This window comes from Staurois parvus, unplaced genomic scaffold (assembly GCF_062004578.1).
Source record: "Staurois parvus isolate SC_StPar_1 unplaced genomic scaffold, SC_StPar_1.0 ptg001258l, whole genome shotgun sequence".
In the NCBI taxonomy this organism is placed as follows: domain Eukaryota; kingdom Metazoa; phylum Chordata; class Amphibia; order Anura; family Ranidae; genus Staurois; species Staurois parvus.
In genome coordinates, this window is record NW_028319054.1 from 262,793 (window position 1) to 283,037 (window position 20,245).

Below are 20,245 nucleotides of genomic sequence, written 5' to 3' on the forward strand. Positions count from 1 at the left end.
TCTCAACTCAGGGACAGCAGACATCAGTACACAGACATTTACCAGAGCTGTAAATAGCTAACTGAAGTTACATATAGTTACATAGTTGGTAAGGTTGAATAAAGACGTCAGTCCATTCAGTTCAACCTGTGTGTGTGTGTGTGTGTGTGTTCATGCCAAAAATCATATCCCTGATACTATGTTCACCAAGATGCACATCCAAGAGTTTTTTTAAAACTATCAATACTTCCCACTGACATCACCGATTGTAGAAGGGAGTTCCACATCCTTACCATTCCTACAGTAAAGAACCCCCTACGCAGTTAAGGGTTAAATAATTTCTTGTCCAACCTCATTGCATGGCCGTGTGTCCTCTTGAACGACCTGAGACTGAACAGTTTCCTCCCTATGTAAGGATCCTCATTTAGATATTTATATATTGTGATCATATCTTCCCTCTTCTCCAGGGAAAATAAGCCTAATGTGCATAGCCTTTCCTCATAACTGAGGTCCTCTAGCCCCCTTAATAGTTTGGTTGCCCTACTCTGGACTCTCTCCAGCACCTCCCTCCTGAGGATTGGTGACCAGAACTGGTTAGCATACTCAAGATGCGGCCGAACTAGAGTTTTGTAAGGTGGTAGAATTATGGTTTTATCTCTTGAGTAAATAACCTTTTTAATGCATGCTAATATTCTGTTGGCCTTGCTTGCTGCAGTTTGGCATTGCAAGCTATTACTGAGCATGTTGTCTACCAGGACTCCCAGATCCTTTTCCATCCTAAATTCCCTCTGGGATTCTCCCCCTAGCGTGAAGCTTGCATTTATATTTTTAGCCCCCTAGTGCCTAACTTTAATTTTTTTTACATTGAACCTCATTTGCCATGTATTTTCTGACCCCGTTATTCTATCAAGGTCTTCCTGTAAGGTTTAAATATCCTCTTGTGAGGTTATTACCCTGCTTAGCTTTGTATCATCTACAAACACTGAGATTGAACTATTTATCCCAACCTCTATTTCGTTTATGAACAAATTAGACAGAATTGGTCCCAGGACAGAGCCCTGGGGCACCCCACTCACACCTACAGACCATTCTGAAGTCACACAATTTATTATCACCCTATGGCCACACCCCCATAATCAGTTTTCTATCCAGGTACAAACACTATCGTCAATGTTAACAGACCTCAGTTTGTAAATTAAATGTATATGGGGTACCATGTCAAATGCTTTTGCGAAGTCTAGACACACTACATTCACAGGCCTTCCTTTATCCAGATTACATCTCACATCCTCATAGTATGTTAATAGATTGTTCTGGCAAGAACAATCTTTAATAAATCCATGCTGGTTACTACGAATGATAGTTTTTATCAGCAAATTCTTGGTATGGTCCCTTATCATCCCGTCCAATAGATTAGAAACTATAAATGTTAGGCTGACTGGTCTGTAGTTTCCAAGTATGTATCTCACCACTTTTTTGAAAATGGGTACCACATTAGCCAGTGTCACCAGTCCGCTGATACCATTCAAGTCAGTAAGCTGTGGTTACGGATTAGGAATAATGGTCTAGCAATGACATGGCTAAGCTCTCTGAGGACTCTCGGGTGTAATCCATCTGGTCCTGGTGACTTGTTCGCATTAACCTTTTCCAGCCTTTTTAGAACATTACCTTCTGTTAGCTATGTGTTCTGGCAGGATGTATGTCATTTTCTGCTGACCCATCATAAAACAGACTGTAAGGGAATTCCCGTGAGACAGCTGGTGAATAGACGTGCGCATATGCACAGAAATGCACGATCGTGCACACGCACAGTGAAGGTTGGCGCCAGACAGACTATTTAAAAGGTGCCTCTGCCTGTGCTGAGTGCTGACTGGTCTTCAGCTGTTCCTCGTTTCCTGCTCGTTCCTGTGTGATTTCCTTGTTGCTGACCCGACTTGCTCCTTACCTGACTCTGATTATTCTCCTGCTAGATACTTCCTGACTTCGGCTCTGCTCCTGCCTTTGGCTTGCTTATGATTTTGTACCTCGCTGTCTGCCCGTTGATGACCCTGGCTATTCCTTTGACACTGCTCCTGTCTCCCATCCCTGCTTCCTGCCTTGCTCTGGTGCACACCTGGCGACCTACCATACCAGCTCTGCATATCACTACTGATCCTGAATCGGAGGTTCATCAGTCTTCCAAAAGTCTCCAACTGCAAGGGCTGCAAACAACATCTGCTGGAGCTCTTGTCCCCCTGGTCCCTAGACACCCTCTGTTCCACTTCCAGTGGGGTCAGGGCTAGTGACACAAGTGAGGCTGACCTCGTCATTTCAGTCTCCAATCAAGTGATGGAGTCTGAAAGGGAGGTCTCTGCAATGGGGGACATCTGTCAATTAATCTCTGCCTTGTCTTACAAGGTGCAGAGTTTGCAAAGAAACCTTGAGCACATGGAAAACCAACTACCAACCAAGTCAGATGTCTCAACAGCCATGGGTCCTTCTGCAGTCTCAGACATAACTACCCAGACAGAGCTCAGCATGATTCATGGAACTTCTCCACCGGAACCCCGGGTTCCAATACCTGAGTTTTTCACGGGAGACCGCAGGAGGTTTTGAACCTTTCGTAACTCTCGTGAGCTATATTGTTCTCTGCTACCAAGAACCTTTGCATCACAAAGCACCAGAGTGTAATTCATTATTTCACTCCTTCAGAATGAACCCCAATCCTGGGCACACCACCTTCGTGAGCAACATGATCGGCTCTGACTTCTACGGGCTCTTTTTTTCTCAGCAATGTCACAACTTTACGCTGATCCCTTCCGTCGTCAGACTGCAGAATCTATTCTTAGCAAGCTACAGTAAGGCCAAAGGCCTATAGAGGAATATGTCGCCGAGTTCCGTATATGGAGTTCTGACACTCAATGGAAGGAGTCTGCTCTCTGCCATCAGTTTTGCCCTGGTCTCTCTAACATCTTGAAAGATGAGCTTGGTTGGTGTACCAACCAGGCTAGAGGACCTGATAAACCTAGCCATTCAAATTGACCGACGGCTCCAGGAAATGCAGGGCAAGAGAACTAGCAGGGGTGTCTTGATCTGCTCTGAAATAGAGACTCCTGTCCCCTCACCCACTGCTGTCGCATCAGACATACTCTCCAGCAAAAGGGGGCTTTGTAATTCTCCTCGTAGGAGCTTTTGGAGACCACCTATCCTCTGCTGAACGTATTCGACAACAAGACTCCAACCTCTGCCTCTACTGTGGTGATGCGGGTCACTATGTACTGACATGTCCAGTGAGACCTTCTAAGCCCTCTCCTAGCTGGTTCCATATGATACACCCACAAGGAACGAGTCAAACGCACCTCTCCTTCCTTCTTCACTTGCAACTTGCTGGAAGAACTATTTCTGTTTTAGCAAATATAGACTCTGGTGCCTGTAGCTGTTTCATGGATTCTACCTTTGCTCATCAATACAATATCACTCTCTGTACCAAAAAACAAAGATTTTCGGTCCATCTGGCTGTCGGCTCTGTTATCAGTTCTGGCCCAGTGACTCAAGAGACTATGCCAATCTTCTGCCACTCATCCTCAGGACATCAGGAACTTCTACTTCTGGATGTCATAACCTCACCAATGTTTCCAGTCATCCAGTCAAGCCCTGGCTAAGTGCGCACAACCCATCCATTAACTGGCTCTCCGAGGAAATCCTCTTTTCTTCCGAATACTGTCAGAAGCATTGCATTCCAAAGGAACCATGCGCAGTGACTCCTCTTCTTAGCATCCACCCTGATTCAGAGATGATGAAACTTGTCCCTGCTGTCTATCATTATTACTTGATGTATTCAACAAAAAGAGTGCCAATGCTCTTCCCCTGCACCGGCCCTACAATTGTCCTATTGAACTCCTACCCGGTGTTGAGATCCCTTTTGGGCGAATTTACCCTCTCTCCGAATTGGAACTAGAGGTCCTCCAGAATTACATAGACGAAAGCCTGGAAAAAGGGTTTATTCTGCCCTCTACATCACCAGCGGGAGCTGACATCTTCGTTTGTCTTTGTCAAAAAGAAAGATCATACTCTTAGACCATGTGTGGAATATCGTGATCTAAATAAGATAACAGTCAAGAACCGTTATCCTCTTCCTCTGATTCCTGAATTGTTCCAAAGGCTACAAGGGGCATGTGTCTTTTCAAAACTAGATCTGAGAGGTGCATACAATTTAGTCAGAATTTGTGAAGGGGATGAATGGAAGACGGCCTTTCGAACATGCTTTGGGAACTTCGAATACCTGGTTCTGCCATTAGGCCTTTGTAATGCCCCAGCAACATTCCAACATTTCGTTAATGATATATTCCGGGACTATCTTGATTTATTTATCATTGTTTATTATGATGACATCCTAGTCTTCTCAAGCTCAATAGAACAACACTGGGACCATGTGAAGAAGATACTGGGCAGGTTACGCCAACATCACCTCTATGCCAAAGCTGAAAAGTGCGAATTTGAGAAACAGACCATTCAGTTCCTTGGACTTGTGATTACTCCCGATGGCATTGCTATGGATCCTCAAAAAGTGACCTCTGTATTAGAGTGGCCTGTCCCAGGAGACAGGAAGGCGGTACAACGCTGTGTGGGATTTGCTCATTTCTATAAGAAATTCATTAAGAACTTTTCCGGTATCATTGCACCAGTCACACAGTTAACCAGGCAACATGTTGCTTTCAAATGGACTCCTGAGGCTCAAGCAACTTTTGAACAACTAAAGACCTTATTCACCTCTGCTCCTATCCTGAAGCACCCAGATCCTGCTTTAGCTTATGTTCTCGAAGTAGATGCTTCTGAAAATGCTGTTGGAGCTATATTGTCTCAACGACAAGAACCCAAATCCCTCCTTCAGCCTGTTGCCTTCTTCTCTAGAAAGTTAAGCTCCCCTGAAAGGAACTATGATGTAGGAGACAGGGAGCTATTAGCCATCAAGGCGGCCTTCGAGGAATGGCGCTACTTGCTGGATGGAGCTTCACACCCTATCCTCATTTTTACGGATCACAAAAATCTGGAATACCTGAGAACTGCAAAACACCTAAGGCCACGGCAGGCAAGATGGGCACTTTTCTTCTCCCACTTTCTGTTTCACTTGACATACCGTCCAGGATCAAAGAACGGCAAACTCGATGCGCTCTCACGCATGTATCATGACCCAATAGTACCATCTGAGCCTGACACAATTCTACCAGCTAAAAGCTTGTTACTCCTGCAAGCAGACCTTGTATCACAAATAAAGGAGAACTGCAAAATGCCTAAGGCCACGGCAGGCAAGATGGGCACTTTTCTTCTCCCGCTTAGTGTTTCACTTGACATACGATCCAGGATCAAGGAACGGCAAACCCGATACGGTCTCACACATGTATCATGACCCTATAGTACCATCTGAGCCTGATACGATCCTGCCAGCTAAAAGCTTGTTACTCCTGCAAGCAGACCTTGTATCACAAATAAAGGAAGCGGTTGATGAGCATCCACCCCCCTTGGAAATGCATCTTCAGCTAAGGGATGGCCTGTATCTGCATAAAGAACAGATTTATATACCGGAACAACTCAGGATTCTCATTCTTAAAAGATGCCATGACCATCCTTTAGCGGGTCACTTCGGGATCCACAAGACCTCAAATTTGGTCTCCCGTTCCTTCTGGTGGCCAAACTTAATGAAAGATTGTAAAAATTACGTTAGATCTTGCTCAGTATGCCTCTGAAACAAGTCTGATAGAGCCAAGACCTGGGGCCTATTGGAATCCCTTCCAGTACCTGAAAAACCATAGAGTATGATTTCTCTGGACTTTATTGTAGCGCTTCCCCCATCTGAAGGGTTCACCACCAGCTTTGTCGTGGTTGATCGTTTGTCAAAGATGGCCCATTTCATATCCCTGAGAGGGACTCCTGCTGCTGCGACTGCTTCTGCTTTCATTAAAGAGATTGTGAGGTTACATGGTATTCCCAGCAATATAGTATCTGATCGGGGAGTACAGTTCACCTCTAAGTTCTGGAAAGCTCTGTGTGAGGCACTAGAGATCGAACTTCGCTTTTCTTCTGCGTATCATCCACAAACAAATGGGCAAACTGAGAGGATAAACCAGACCCTTGAACAGTATCTACGATGTTTCTCTTCTTACTCACAGAATGACTGGGTGTCTCTCCTTCCATTGGCAGAATTTGCATATAACAATTTCATTCACTCTGCTACCAAACAGTCCCCTTTTTATGCCAACTATGGATACCATCCTTTCTTCCTCCCTGAAATGCCAGGGGAACCCGCTGTCCCGGCGGTACAAGAAAGGCTGGATTTCCTCAATAGGAATGGTCAAATGTTACAAGAAACTATTTTGGAGGCTCAGGCAAATAACAAGAGATTTTTTTGACAGAAAAAGAAGGGAGAATCTGAATATGAAACCAGGAGATAAGGTCCGGCTATCTACAATAAACTTGAAATTGAGCTGCCCTTCAAAAAATCTTGGTCCAAGGTACCTGGGACCATTTACAATCAAAAGAAAGATTAATTAATTAATTAAAAGATCATGAAGATACATCCGGTATTCCATGTCTCTTTATTAAAACCAACAGTTCCAAGTCTATGTCCGGATTGAGGTCCAGAATCTCCTGCTCCACTGCTTGTCGAAGGTAATGAGGAATATGAAGTAGAAGCCATCCTGGACTGTAGAAAGAGGGGTGGTCAGACTCAGTTCCTCATCAAATGGAAAGGCTACGGTCCAGAGGATAATTCCTGGGAACCATCCGCTAATATTCATGTTCCATGGTTAGTGCAGGCTTACCTTTATCTTCATCCCAAAAAACAAGCTTTAGTAGGCATCCGGAGGCTGCCCCTAATCGGGGGGCAATGTAAGGGAATTCCCGTGAGACGGCTGGTGAATAGACGTACGCATGTGCACAGAAATGCACGATCACACACGTGCACACGCATGGTGAAGATTGGCGCCAGACGGACTATTTGAAAGGTGCCTCTGCCTGTGCTGAGTGCTGACTTGTCTTCAGCTGTTCCCTGTTTCCTGCTCGTTCCTGTGTGATTTCCTTGTTGCTGACCCGGCTTGTTCCTTACCTGACTCTGATTACTCTCCTGCTTGATACTTGTTCCTGACTTCGGCTCTGCTCCTGACTTTGGCTTGCTTATGATTTGGTACCTTGCTTTCCTCCCGTTGATGACCCTGGCTATTCCTTTGACACTGCTCCTGTCTCCCATCCCTGCTTCCTGCATTGCTCTTGTGCACACCTGGCGACCTACCATACCAGCTCTGCATATCACTACTGATCCTGAATTGGAGGTTCATCAGTCTTCCAAAGTCTCCAACTGCAAGAGCTGCAAACAACATCTACTGGCGCTCTTGTCCCCCTGGTCCCTAGACACACTCTGTTCCACTTCCAGTGGGGTCAGGGCTAGTTACACAAGTGAGGCTGACCTCGTCATTTCAGTCTCCAATCAGGTACGTGACACAGACAGAAAATCAGTCAGTTCTGTCACCCATGGTTTGTAGTGCAAAAAACCCTTTAGGAATACACAGCTTGCAGTAATATCTCCTAACCAGGGCTAAAGGGTATCGTAAAGCAGTCAGGCTTAAGGAGACCTTTTTGAGACCCCTGCCCAACACAATTTAAAAAAAAATCAACACACTATTCATAAAATCAGGCAGAACCAAGATACATCAATATTAGGTATACACTATATTGCCAAAAGTATTGGGCATCCCAGTCTTAGTCCATAGGTTTCAATACTGAGTTGGCTCACCCTTTGCAGCTATAACAGCTTCAACTCTTCTAGGAAGGCTGTCCACCAGGTTTAGGAGTGTGTCTATGGTCATGATTGACCATTCTTCCAGAAGCGCATTTGTGAGGTCAGGCACTGATGTCGGACGAGAAGGTCTGGCTCCCAATCTCCGGTCTAATTCATCCCAAAGATGTTCTATCTGGTTGAGGTCAAGACTCAAATCAGTCAAGTTCCTCCACCCCAAACTTGCTCATCCATGTCTTTATGGACCTTGCTTTGTGCACTGGTGTGCAGTCATGTTGGAACAGGAAGGGACCATCCCCAAACTGTTCCCACAAAGTTGGGAGCATGAAATTGTCCAAAATGTCTTGGTATGCTGATGCCTTAAGAGTTACCTTCAGTGGAACTAAGGGGCCAAACCCAACCCCTGAAAAATAACCCCACACCATAATCCCCCTTACCAAACTTTGCACTTGACACAGTCAGTCAGGCAAGTACCATTCTCCTGGCAACCTCCAAACCCTGACACGTCCATCGGATTATCAAACAGACAAGTGTGTTTAGTCACTTCAGAGAACACGTCTCCACTGCCCTAGAGTCCTGGGTTGGATGCAGCTGCTTGGCCATGGAAACCCATTTCATGATGCTCTCTATACACTGTTGTGCTAATCTGAAGGCCACACAAAGCTTGGAGGTCTTTAGCTATTGACTCTGCAGACAGTTGGTGACTTCTGCGCACTGTGTGTTTCAGCATGCGCTGACCCCTGTCATTTCACGTGGCCTACCACTTTGTTGTTTGAGTTGCTGTTGTTCCCAGTTGCTTCCACTTTGTTATACAGTGAAGGAAATAAGTATTTGATCCCCTGCTGATTTTGAATGTTTGCCAACTCACAAAGAAATGATCAGTCAGCCAGGGCATTGAAAATGGGTCATGGATGGGTGTTCCAGCATGACCATGACCCAAAACACATGGCCAAGGCAACAAAAGAGTGGCTCAAGAAGAAGCACATTAAGGTCCTGGAGTGGCCTAGCCATTCTCCGGACTTTAATCCGATTGAAAATCTGTGGAGGGAGCTAAAAGTGCGAGGTGCCAAACGTCAGCCACCAAACCTTAATGACTTGGAGAGGATCTGCCAAAGGGAGTGGGCCAAAATCCTTCCTGAGATGTGTGCAAACCTGGTGGCCAACTACAGGAAATGTCTGACCTCTGTGATTGCCAACAATGGATTTGCCACCAAGTACTAAGTCATGTTTTGTGAAGGGGATCAAATACTTATTTCCCTCATGAACATGCAAATCAGTGCTAATTTGTTAGACATGCGTTTCATATGAATTTTTTGTTGCTACTCTCTCTCAGTGTTACAATACACATACCATTCGATTTTTAGACTGATCATTTCTTTGTGAGTGGACAAACATTCAAAATCAGCAGGGGATCAAATACTTATTTTCTTCACTGTAACAGTTGTCCGTGGAATATTTAGTAGCAAGGAAATTTCACAGATGGACTTATTGCACAGATGGCAACCTATCATGGTACCACGCTTGAATTCACTATGCTCCTGAGAGCGACCCATTCTTTCACAAATGTTTGTAGAAGCAGTCTGCATGCCTATGTGCTTAATTTTATAAATCTGTGGCCACGGAGGTGATTGGAACACCGGAATCCAATGATTTGGAGGGGTGTCACGATACTTTTGGCAATATAGTGTATACTTGCATGTGCAATATCATACCAAATCGAGATCACACATGAGTAAGCTACAGTATGCAGAAGGTGAGCTGGTAGTCAGAAAGCATCTTGATGACAGGCCTATCCAAGATACCCTGTATTTAGTATCCATGGACACGAACTGTAATGCTGAACAATAATCTACCAGTTTCCAGAATGCAACCTGTACATATTTGAATATATTATTATCGGTATAAAACTGTGTGTAAGGGAGGGCCATGATACAGTCATAAAAACAGTAATATTCCATGGCCACTCCTCAGCTGCTTAATTGGTCAGATGGTCTCTGTCAACACCCCCTTGATACAAAAGAAAACTGGACTGCAAACATATTTGAGAGCTCTCATGTATCATCAAACGAAGGAAGATCTGTCAATTTATGACAGCCAATATATCACCCTGCTCATTGACTGAAGTCTGCTGAAATTGGTATTTTCATCTTTAACTCCTTTTTATTTTTCTGTTGAATTATTCTCTCTTTGTTTCTTTATAATAATGTATTTGAACCATTTTGACCTTTTCATTATTAAACCCTATTCTGAAAAGCAATAAAACTGTCTCTTATGTGCTAACGCAAACTAAAAAGAATCCCTGTCTCTTGTAGAACGCTACTGTAGTGTAAATCTCTGGATATACTGTATTGCCAAAAGTATTGGGACGCCTGCCTTTACACGCACATTAACTTTAATCGCATCCCAGTCTTAGTCCGTAGGTTTCAATATTGAGTTGGTCCACCTTTTGCAGCTATAACAGCTTTAACTCTTCTGGGAAGGCTGTCACAAGGTTTAGGAGTGTGTCTATGGTAATGTTTGACCATTCTTCAAGAAGCACATTTGTGAGGTCAGGCACTGATGTCAGATGAGAAGGCCTGGCTTGCAGTCTCTGCTCTAATTCATCCCAAAGGTGTTCTATAGGGTTGAGGCCAGTCAAGTTCCCCCACCCCAAACTCAGTCATCCATGTCTTTATGGACCTTGCTTTGTGCACTAGTGCGCAGTCATGTTTGAACAGAAAGGGGCCATCCCCAAACTGTTCCCACAAAGTTGGGAGCATGAAATTGTCCAAAAGGTCTTGGTATGCTAATGCCGTAAGAGTTTCTTTCACTGGAACTATGGGGCCAAGCCCAACCCCTGAAAAATAACCCCGCACCATAATCCCCCCTTCACCAAACATTACACTTGGCACAATGCAATCAGGCAAGTACCATTCTCCTGACAACCACCAAACCCAGAACCGTCTATTGGATTGCCAGACAAAGAAGCGTGATTCATCACTCCAGATGACATGTCTCCACTGCTCTAGAGTCCAGTGGTGGCGTGCTTTACACCACTGCATCCGATGCTTTGCATTGCACTTGGTGATGTAAGGCTTGGATGCAGCTGCTTGGCCATGGAAACCCATTCCATGAAACTATCTATGCATTGTGTTCTGCTAATCTGAAGGCCACACGAAGTTTGGAGGTCTTTAGCTATTGACTCTGCAGACAGTTGCTGACTACTGCACACTATGCGCTTCAGCATACGCTGACCCCGCTCTGTCATTTTACATGGCCTACCACTTCGTGGCTGAGTTGCTGTTGTTCCTGGTTGTTTCCACTTTGTTATAATACCACTAACAGTTGACTGTGGAATATTTAGTAGCAAGGACATTTCATGGATGGACTTATTGCACAGGTGGCAACCTATCAGGGTACCACGCTTGCATTCACTGAACTCCTGAGAGCGATCCATTCTTTCACAAATGTTTGTAGAAGCAGTGTGCATGCCTGGGTGCTTGATTTTATACACCTCTGGCCATGGAGGTGATTGGAACACCGGAATCCAATTATTTGGAGGGGTTTCCCATCAATTTTGGCAATATAGTGTACCTGGTTGTGGTGACAGTGTGTTTTACAGACATTTCCTTTAAATTCATAATTGTTCTTGCTAATATTGTGGACAGGTGATAGGCCGATCCTATCTGATGGCAGTTTAGTTTAAAGAGTTAAATGCTTAGTTAACTAAACCCAATGGCAATAATCGCTGTAAGCCTGTTAGCACCTAGATTGTAGTTCCCACAAGCTGGAAAATTTTTGTGCAGTGTGGGGCGGAGAGTGTTGTTGTTGTGTATCAGTGACAGCACGGTGTGAGGTTGACCAGTCATTTGTCACAAGTTGGTGAAAAGGACAGTGGTCTGACACAGCATTCCTCATAGAAGGGTCTAATTAAAGACAAGAGGGTTAGTCTTGATATACTCCAGACTCAACCAATGCTTCACCCATTGGAGTGTCCTTGGGGCAGTTAACACCAATGCTTCATCCATTAGGTGGGTTTGCCCAGAAATGGGAAGTCTGCCCTCGGGGTTCTCCTGTTGTTGCTGAGACAGCGTGTATGTCAAGTATAGTAGGTGTCCTGGCCTGTCTATTGTAGATAAACAGGCACCCAAACCAGACCAGTATCTGTGTGAAAGCAATAAACTGTCAAATGATAAAGGTAGTCTTTTCTGGTTAAGTTCGTCATACTGATGTAGATTTCTCAGCCCCAGGATGAGCAAAAAGAAGTCCATTGATTGCTCCATCAACGCTAAACATCACGGGTAGTGGAATCCCCATTGCTGATTATTGTATTCAGCAGTAACCACTCCAGTAGCTGTTGAACAGCTGGACAGTTCCAACCACCTCCTTCAACAAAAGTCTACTGATTTTGTTGAATGTAGGGGTGCTGAGAGAACCTGCCATAGCTTGAATTTTGACCTTTTAAGCAGGAATCAGCCAAATTTTAACCATGTATGGCCACCTTTAGTATGTGCTGGGACAGGCTAAGAGCCAAAGCAGACCAACTAGTGTGGTAGAATAATGAGGCTTTTGTGTTTCTGGATTGATTTGTACTGCTAGTACAGAGCTCTTATTTAGCGTACCACACAAGAGAAAATGGCGGATGGTTTCATGTCTCCTTAACTACAGATTCATCCATTTATAGTGGTTCTCAAGGCAAAATGTTTTACCTTAAAGTATTACCTGCATTAAGGTAAAATATGCCCCAGTGGTAGTAGCACTCCCTCACCTACCTTATACATACCTGAGACTTATCTTGATCCAACTCTGTGCCCGTCTGCAGTGGTGTATGTCTGTGTTCCTCTTATCACAGGACACAGAGGCAGCAGCACGTGCCTTTGGCTTCTGCTGCTGTCAATTAAATCCTGTGAGGTGTGAGCAAGGATGGGGATTGACTGTGCTGTGTATGTCTATGGACACACACAGCCCAACTTGGGAGCAAGCCCAAAAGTGTGCCCCCCATAGCAAGCGCTTAGAGGAAGAGCCTAGAGCACCGGTGGGGGACCCTAGAAGAGAAGGTTCAGGACCATTCTGTGTGATACCATTGCATGGAGCAGGTAAGTATAACATGTTTGTTATTTTAGAAAAAAACAAGCCTTTACAACCACTTTAAGTATGTGCCATTTTTTTTCATTTTGAATAGAGAATATGGGGTTTAGAAACCCTGTCATGGTTTTATTGCTGTCCGTGTCACAGAGATTTACTGTCTTTGCTACTCCAGGTGAACACTGATTCCCAAATTGATAGAAATAGGAAATAAAATATTTTGAGTTGTCACTAGAAATCTGTCATCAGCTACACCTGTTCTGGTGGCTACAATCTTAGACTTTTGGGGAGACTGTAAAAATAGGTGGTTGAGCTGTATTTTTACCACCTCCTCAAACAAATGCTGTGACTGCGATGCTTTGCAACATGGCAAAAATTATCCCCACCATCACATTTAAAAGGCAGGATTGTCAGTGAATGGGGCTGCACTGTAACCATGAACCAAACCCTAGGCTTGAGGTTATGGTGCAGTATTTCCATTTATGTAGGCTATTTGACTGTCCAAATTAAAAAACAGACATTCAGGATGCAGTAATATTGTATCAGCTAGCGGTCAGATGAAATAAAAACGCAGAAAAAAGAATTTACCAATACATCAATTGGAAACAAATTTCAGTACATAGTAACATATTGGCTGGATGGCAACTCTAAACTCCCAAGGCCTCTTGGAGATGTGAGAAGGCTGAGGGGATGACGTTCCATGTCTTTTAGGGATGCCCTAGAGTACAGGAAGGACTTCTGTAGGGGAATGATAGATCTCAAAGAAAATGACAGATCACTGGATACAGGCTGATTCTACTGTCTTCCTTGTGCACAATAACAACATGCCAGAGCAAGTTTCTAAGAGATCTACACGGATACAACTTGTTAAAACAGCACTGGTGAGTATTCCCTTGCTTTGGAAAGGATCAGAAGCACTCTCTCTTGCGGTCTGAATCTATAATGTTAATTATAGCATGTATAAAGGAACAAACATCTTTGCTGAGAAACAAATTGTAAGCTTTTAAAAAGTTATTTTGGCGGAAGGAAATTATTAGCTCTGGGGAATGTATTGATGTTTTGCAAGAAATTAAAACTTAAAAAGGCAGAGCGCACAAGCAGCCTGAAGACCTACATGTTCTCTATGGCAGGTAAGGCTGAAATGAACCTGTTGGAATACAGTGTTCATGTATTTTTGTACAAAAACTACATCAGTATTCAATAGAGATATATTCTTCAACCAGTAGATGGCAGTGTTTGTAAGTTTGTAAGTTTGTAGCTGCATCTATGGGTAAACTGTCTTTTCTCTATAATACAGTAAGTCCCCAACTTCCGAATATTCGAGTTGTGAACTTTCACAGATATGAACGGACCTCGCATTACGAACATTCGTAAGTGGTGATGTGGAGGGGACTGCTAGGAAGCGTAAAGCAATAACCATGGAAACAAAAGTGAAAATAATTGAGAAATTGGACCGAGGCGAAAAGATGGTAGACATGAATCGTTCAACCATTGGCACAATTCTAAAGAACAAGGCCAAGATTATAGACCATATGAAGTCTGCTGTGCCTATGAAGTCAACAATAATATCCAAAAAGCGTGGTAAAGTGATAGAGGAGATGGAGAAACTTCTCAGTGTGTGGATGCAGGATTAGCATCAGCGTCAAGTCCCACTTAGCTTAATGCTTATTCAAGAAAAAGAATACTTGAATAAAAAACAGGGTGAACAGTGTGCATATTTTACTGCCAGCCATGGATGGTTTAACAGATTCAAGGCTACAGCCAACCTTCACAACATGGTGAGGCTGCGAGTGCAGATACCATAGCTGCCCAAAAATTTCCAGCAACACTTAGAGAAATTATTGACGAAGGTGCTTATTTACCCCAACATGTAAAATACGAAGAAACCTCCTGCACTGCCACAACCCCACCAAATACTAAACTAAATACTAAAGCAATCACATTACAGTAGCTGTGATTTGATTGCTTTAAAAAATGTTTGGATACTATTTATAATGTGCTGGTAATATTGTATATCCAACCCCACTGCTGGGCCAAAGCTCTCCAATCAGCATGGAGCATGATCTTTGCTGATTGCAAAGCTATAGGGCTGATTCAATACATGGCATGTCAGACCAATGAGTTCACTGCTCCCACACAGAGAGCAATGATTCTACTCTGCAGCTGCTAGCAAGGGACATGCTTTTCTACTCAGGGTGTGGTTGCTTAACTACTTGCCGACCGCAGATAGCCGAATGATGGCTACACTGCGGCCAGCCAGTTCTGGGAGGGTGTCATATGACGTCCTCTCAGAACGCGCTCTCCTGCGTGCCCCCGGGGGGCGCGCACCCAGCGATCTCTGTGACCGCTGTGTGCTACGGTCACAGCTGATAACATGATGTGGTAAAAGGCAAATCACAGCGGCCTTTTACCACGTGATCAGCCATGTCCAATGACACGCTGATCACCGGGAAATGCAATTGCCAGTTCTCGGCTGCACTTTCCTCACGCTGTCAGAGCATGAGGAAAGTACTGCCGAGAACCAGCAGTTGTCAGAGCAGGGATCGGCACCTATCATTAGGGCACTGTTGATCAGTGCCCTGATCAGTGCCCAGCAGTGCCACCCACCAGTTCCGCCCACCTGTGCCCAGCAGTACCGCCCACCTGTGCCCAGCAGTGCACCCTCCTGTGTCCAGCAGTGCACCCACCTGTGCCACCCAGCAGTGCCACACACCTGTGCCCAGAAGTGTCACCTACCTGTGCCCAGCAGTGCCACCCACCTGTGCCCACCTACCTGTGCCCAGCAGTGCCACCCACCTGTGCCCATCAGTTCAACCCAGCAGTGCTGCCAGTCAGTACCACCAGTCAGTGCCCAGCGGTTGTGCCAGTCAGTGCCCAGCAGTTGTGCCAGTCAATGCCTAGCAGTGCCGCCATTCAGACCACCTATCAGTGCTGTCTATCAGTGCCACCTATCCGTGACACCTCATTAGTGCCACCTATCATTGCCGCCTATCTGTGCCACCTCATTAGTGCTGCCTATCAGTGCCGCCTATTAGTGCCCATCAGTGCTGCCTCATCAATGAACATCAGTGAAGGAGAAAAATTACCTGTTTGAAAATTTTTTAAATAAAAACAAAGAAACTTTTTTTTCAAATTTTTTTGCTTTTTTTTTTGTTTATAGCACAAAAAGTGCCCAGAGGCGATTAAATACCACCAAAAGAAAGCTCTATTTGTGAGAAAAAATGATAAAAATTTCATATGGGTACAATCTTGCATGACTGCGCAATTATCAATCAAAGTGCGACAGCGCTGAAAGCTGAAAATTGGCCTGGTAAAGAAGGGGGTATAAGTGCCTGGTAGGCAAGTGGTTAACCGCGTGACAACCAGGCTATAGTCAAATGACAGCTACAGTGTGATTGTCCAGTTCTAGGGGAGCGTCATATGACGCCCCCAGCAGTGCACACCTGGTGCTGTCTGTGATTGCGGTATCCTATGGACACAGCTGATTACATGACAAGGTAAAAGCCCAATCACAGCGCCTTTTACCCACATGATCAGCCTTGTCCAATGACACAGCTGATCATAAAGTTAATACAGTTGCCGGTTATCGGCAGCACTTTCCTCACGCTGTCACAATGTGAGGAAAGTACTGCTGATAAATGGCAAGTGTCATAGAGGACATCTACGCTGATAATCAGGGCACTGATTATTAGTGCCCATCAGTGCAGCCCCAAAAGCGCCCAGCAGTACCTCCCATCATCAGTCAGTGCCAATCATTGCCGCCTATCAGTGCTGCATAACAGTGCAGCATCATCAGTGCTGCCTATCTGAGCAGCCTCATCAACGCACATCAGTAAAGGAGAAAATTTACCTGTTTGCAAAATTTTATAATAGAAACAAAGAAAAAATATAGTTTTTTTTCAAAATGTTCTTTTTTCATTTATAGTGCAAAAAATAAAAATCCCCAGAGGCGATTAAATACTGCCAAATACTGCCAAAAGAAAGCTCTATTTGTGTGAAATTTTTTTTATAAAAATTGGTCTGGGCAGGAAGGGGGTAAAAGTGCAAGGCAAGTGGTTAAAAAAATGCCCTGATACACCTTTTGATACATCTGGAATGTATTTAGCCATTTTACACTGAGGTTTCTGTTGGGTTTTGACTTTTTTTCCCAGCCTTAAGCCTAGTACACATGATCAAAAAAATCATACAAAAAAATACCATTTTCAAGTCGATTGTTACTACACAGCTTTCCTCCAAAATTATTCGAAGGGACAAGCATGAAAATTTTTCTCGTATGATACCAGATTGTACGATTTTCTTTTACTCAGCACAGTTTTTGTCCAAAAATACAATACAAATATATTACATCACTTCTGAATTTTTATTTTCTTGTACGAGAATTTTTGTAACTTGAGTAACGTCTTCATTTTCGATATGAGACTAGCATGCAAACAAAAAATAGCAGACGATCATTCACCTGATATTCTCATCGTGTGTACGGGGCTTTAGCCAGTGATTGGATGATGATAGTGAAACAGCATATACAGTATCTCACAGAAGTGAGTACACCCCTCACATTTTTGTAAATATTTTATTCTATCTTTTCATGTGACAACACTGAAGAAATGACACTTTGCTACAATGTAAAGTAGTGAGAGTACAGCTTGTATAACAGTGTAAACTTGCTGTCCCCTCAAAATAACTCAAAACACAGCCATTAATGTCTAATCCGCTGGCAACAAAAGTGAGTAGATCCCTAAGTGAAAATGTCAAAATCGGGCCCAAAGTTTCAATATTTTGTGTGGCCACCATTATTTTCCACCACTGCCTTAACCCTCTTGGGCATGGAGTTCACCAGAGCTTCACAGGTTGCCACTGGAGTCCTCTTCCACTCCTCCATGATGACATCACGGAGCTGGTGGATGTTAGAGACCTTTCGCTCCTCCACCTTCCTTTTGAGGATGCCCCACAAATGCTCCATAGGGTTTAGGTCTGGAGACATGCTTGGCCAGTCCATCACCTTTACCCTCAGCTTCTTTAGCAAGGCAGTGGTCATCTTGAAGGTGTGTTTGGGGTCATTATCATGTTAGAATGCTGCCCAGTCCCAGACCCAGAGATACTGTATATATCAAAATTTGGATGGTTCAGCAGGAACCAACTTTTGGTACATGTGTACTGCTTTCTGTTCAACAGAAGCCCACCTAATGAAAACTTTCAAACAATATACTAATAATGTCCATTCTACAATAAATTTTTTCTTACCATTACTTTTTCAAATATGCAAACAGTGTTCAAGCAGTGCTAACCCTTCACCAGCCACTCCTCATGGACAAAACCTTAACTTTTTTAATTAGCTCTCTATGGAAAGGTAAATCATGCTTACGGTTTCTCCAGATCTAAGCCCCTTACAGGTGTAACTTCCACTTGAAAGTGCTAACGACGTCCATATAACACTGAATATTTTCTTCTTACAATTTTTCAGTGGTTAATATGCAAACAATGTTCCAGCACCTTTCCAAATTACTTTCAGCAATATCCCTTCAGCATCCACTCCTCATGGACACAACCTCACCTTTTTTAATTGCCTCTCTATTGTAGAATAGTAATCATGCTTGCAATCTCTCTGGGCCTAATCCCTTTTCACTTTTCTAGTGATTCAAACTTCTCCAAGTGATTCTTAACACACAGACTTCATATGGTGTATACAATCATGTGTGCTACAAGACTGCATGTTAAACACAGAAAAAGTGATAAGAAGAATAGATAATAGACAATATAGAGATAATAATATTTATTGTACATAGAATAGTTGCTATAAATATATTGTTTGAAAAATCAAACTAAATTATTTCTAGTGGATATATGCCATGGGATATAAATATATTTACATTTTTTGTTAGGTAAATATAATGTATATTAATATGTTTTTTTTACCGCAGCAAAATAAACTCTAAGCTTCAGCTCAACATTTCCACAATGCTGCCGAATTGATATGTTTTGAATAGCCTTCTTTATGAACAGACCTACCGGTATATAGCAAGAGTTCAAATTACACGTAGCTGAATGAAGGGAGACCCCCCTCCACTTCTGCTCTGGAGATAATGGGGGGAATTCATATAGAGCATTGAAGACACTTTTTACAATTCTTTCAAGCCTCTACTGCTTGTGCCAGATTTATGAACCTGTCTGAAACAGGTACATTAATTTTTCAGAGGCTAGGACTGAGGTCAGACACTCGTTCTTCAGTGAGCTCCCTCCCCAGCCACTGCACCTTTCACACAAACAGACCTCCATGATTAAGCCCCATGGGCCTGGTGAAACACATCATGGGGGTGTGGCCTAAACAGAGCTGAGCTGAGGCTGCCAGTATCCCTGAACCCTCTGTTTTCATTCAACTTTGGGCCAGGGTCATTCTCTTCCCTTGTCTATTTCACAGACAGGCCAATGGCTGAGGAGTTTTGGAGTGGGGTGGACACAACTTGATAGGGAACTCACAGTGCACAACAGTGAGTGGATCCGTAGCTGCTATTTACTCCAATAACAGCTTTACCATCCATCCACTGGCACTTACTGCCAATCAAAAGTAAGGTGGACTTGAAGGGAAATTAGTCTCCTGGATCTCCATCAGATTTCGCCCACTCAACAGGTGCCGCGGCCATGGCGACTAGTTCTCGATCTGGTCTGCCTCCCCATGGCCCCACTTTTTCAGATATGGGCATTACTATATGTAGCACCCTCTACCTTAGGTAGGGGTTTTTTGTGTTTAGAGGCTTACTAAAAGCCTTGGTATGAGTCAGCCTGGGAGTGAGTCAGCGACATCACTTCAGGTTAGGCTGAGAGACTCTACTGGTCAGGGCTTTTGGAGCCCTCCCAGTCTTCTAGAAACTTCTGGCACTTTCTAGAAGAAGGGCAGAGGAGGAGAGGAGGCCTAGATTTGCATGATTGAGGGAACCTGGCCAATCCCCAGGCAGTAGGCCTAGCATGGTGGCTAGGTCAACTCTTAAATGTGTGAGAGACTGATCAGCAAGAGTTGGAGTCAGGTGGAAGTTGTGAGGCAGGAGCTGCTGGTGTGGAGTGTAGGAGTGGGCCCCAGAGGCGGAGGGGCCTGCCTACAGACTGAAGCTGGACAGAAGGACCTCCACTTTCCCACAGTCTACATAGGAGAGACAGACTGTCAGCAGCGAAGGATCCAGACCAGCATAAGGCCTGAAGGCAGGTGCAACCCATTAAGCTACAGGAACGGGACAGTTTGAGTACTTCTACACCCACTGGGCCAAAGAAGGGAAAGGGCAATCAGGTGCAATACCCAACTAGTTCTCCCTGGGACCACTTCATTTGTAGATCTCGGAATCCCTTGCTCAGGGACACTCTCAAGACAGACAGGTGGAGGACGAGAGTTCATCTGGGGTCTGAGGAGGTTCACTAAGGCCCTTCACAGCAAGGAGCACATAGAAG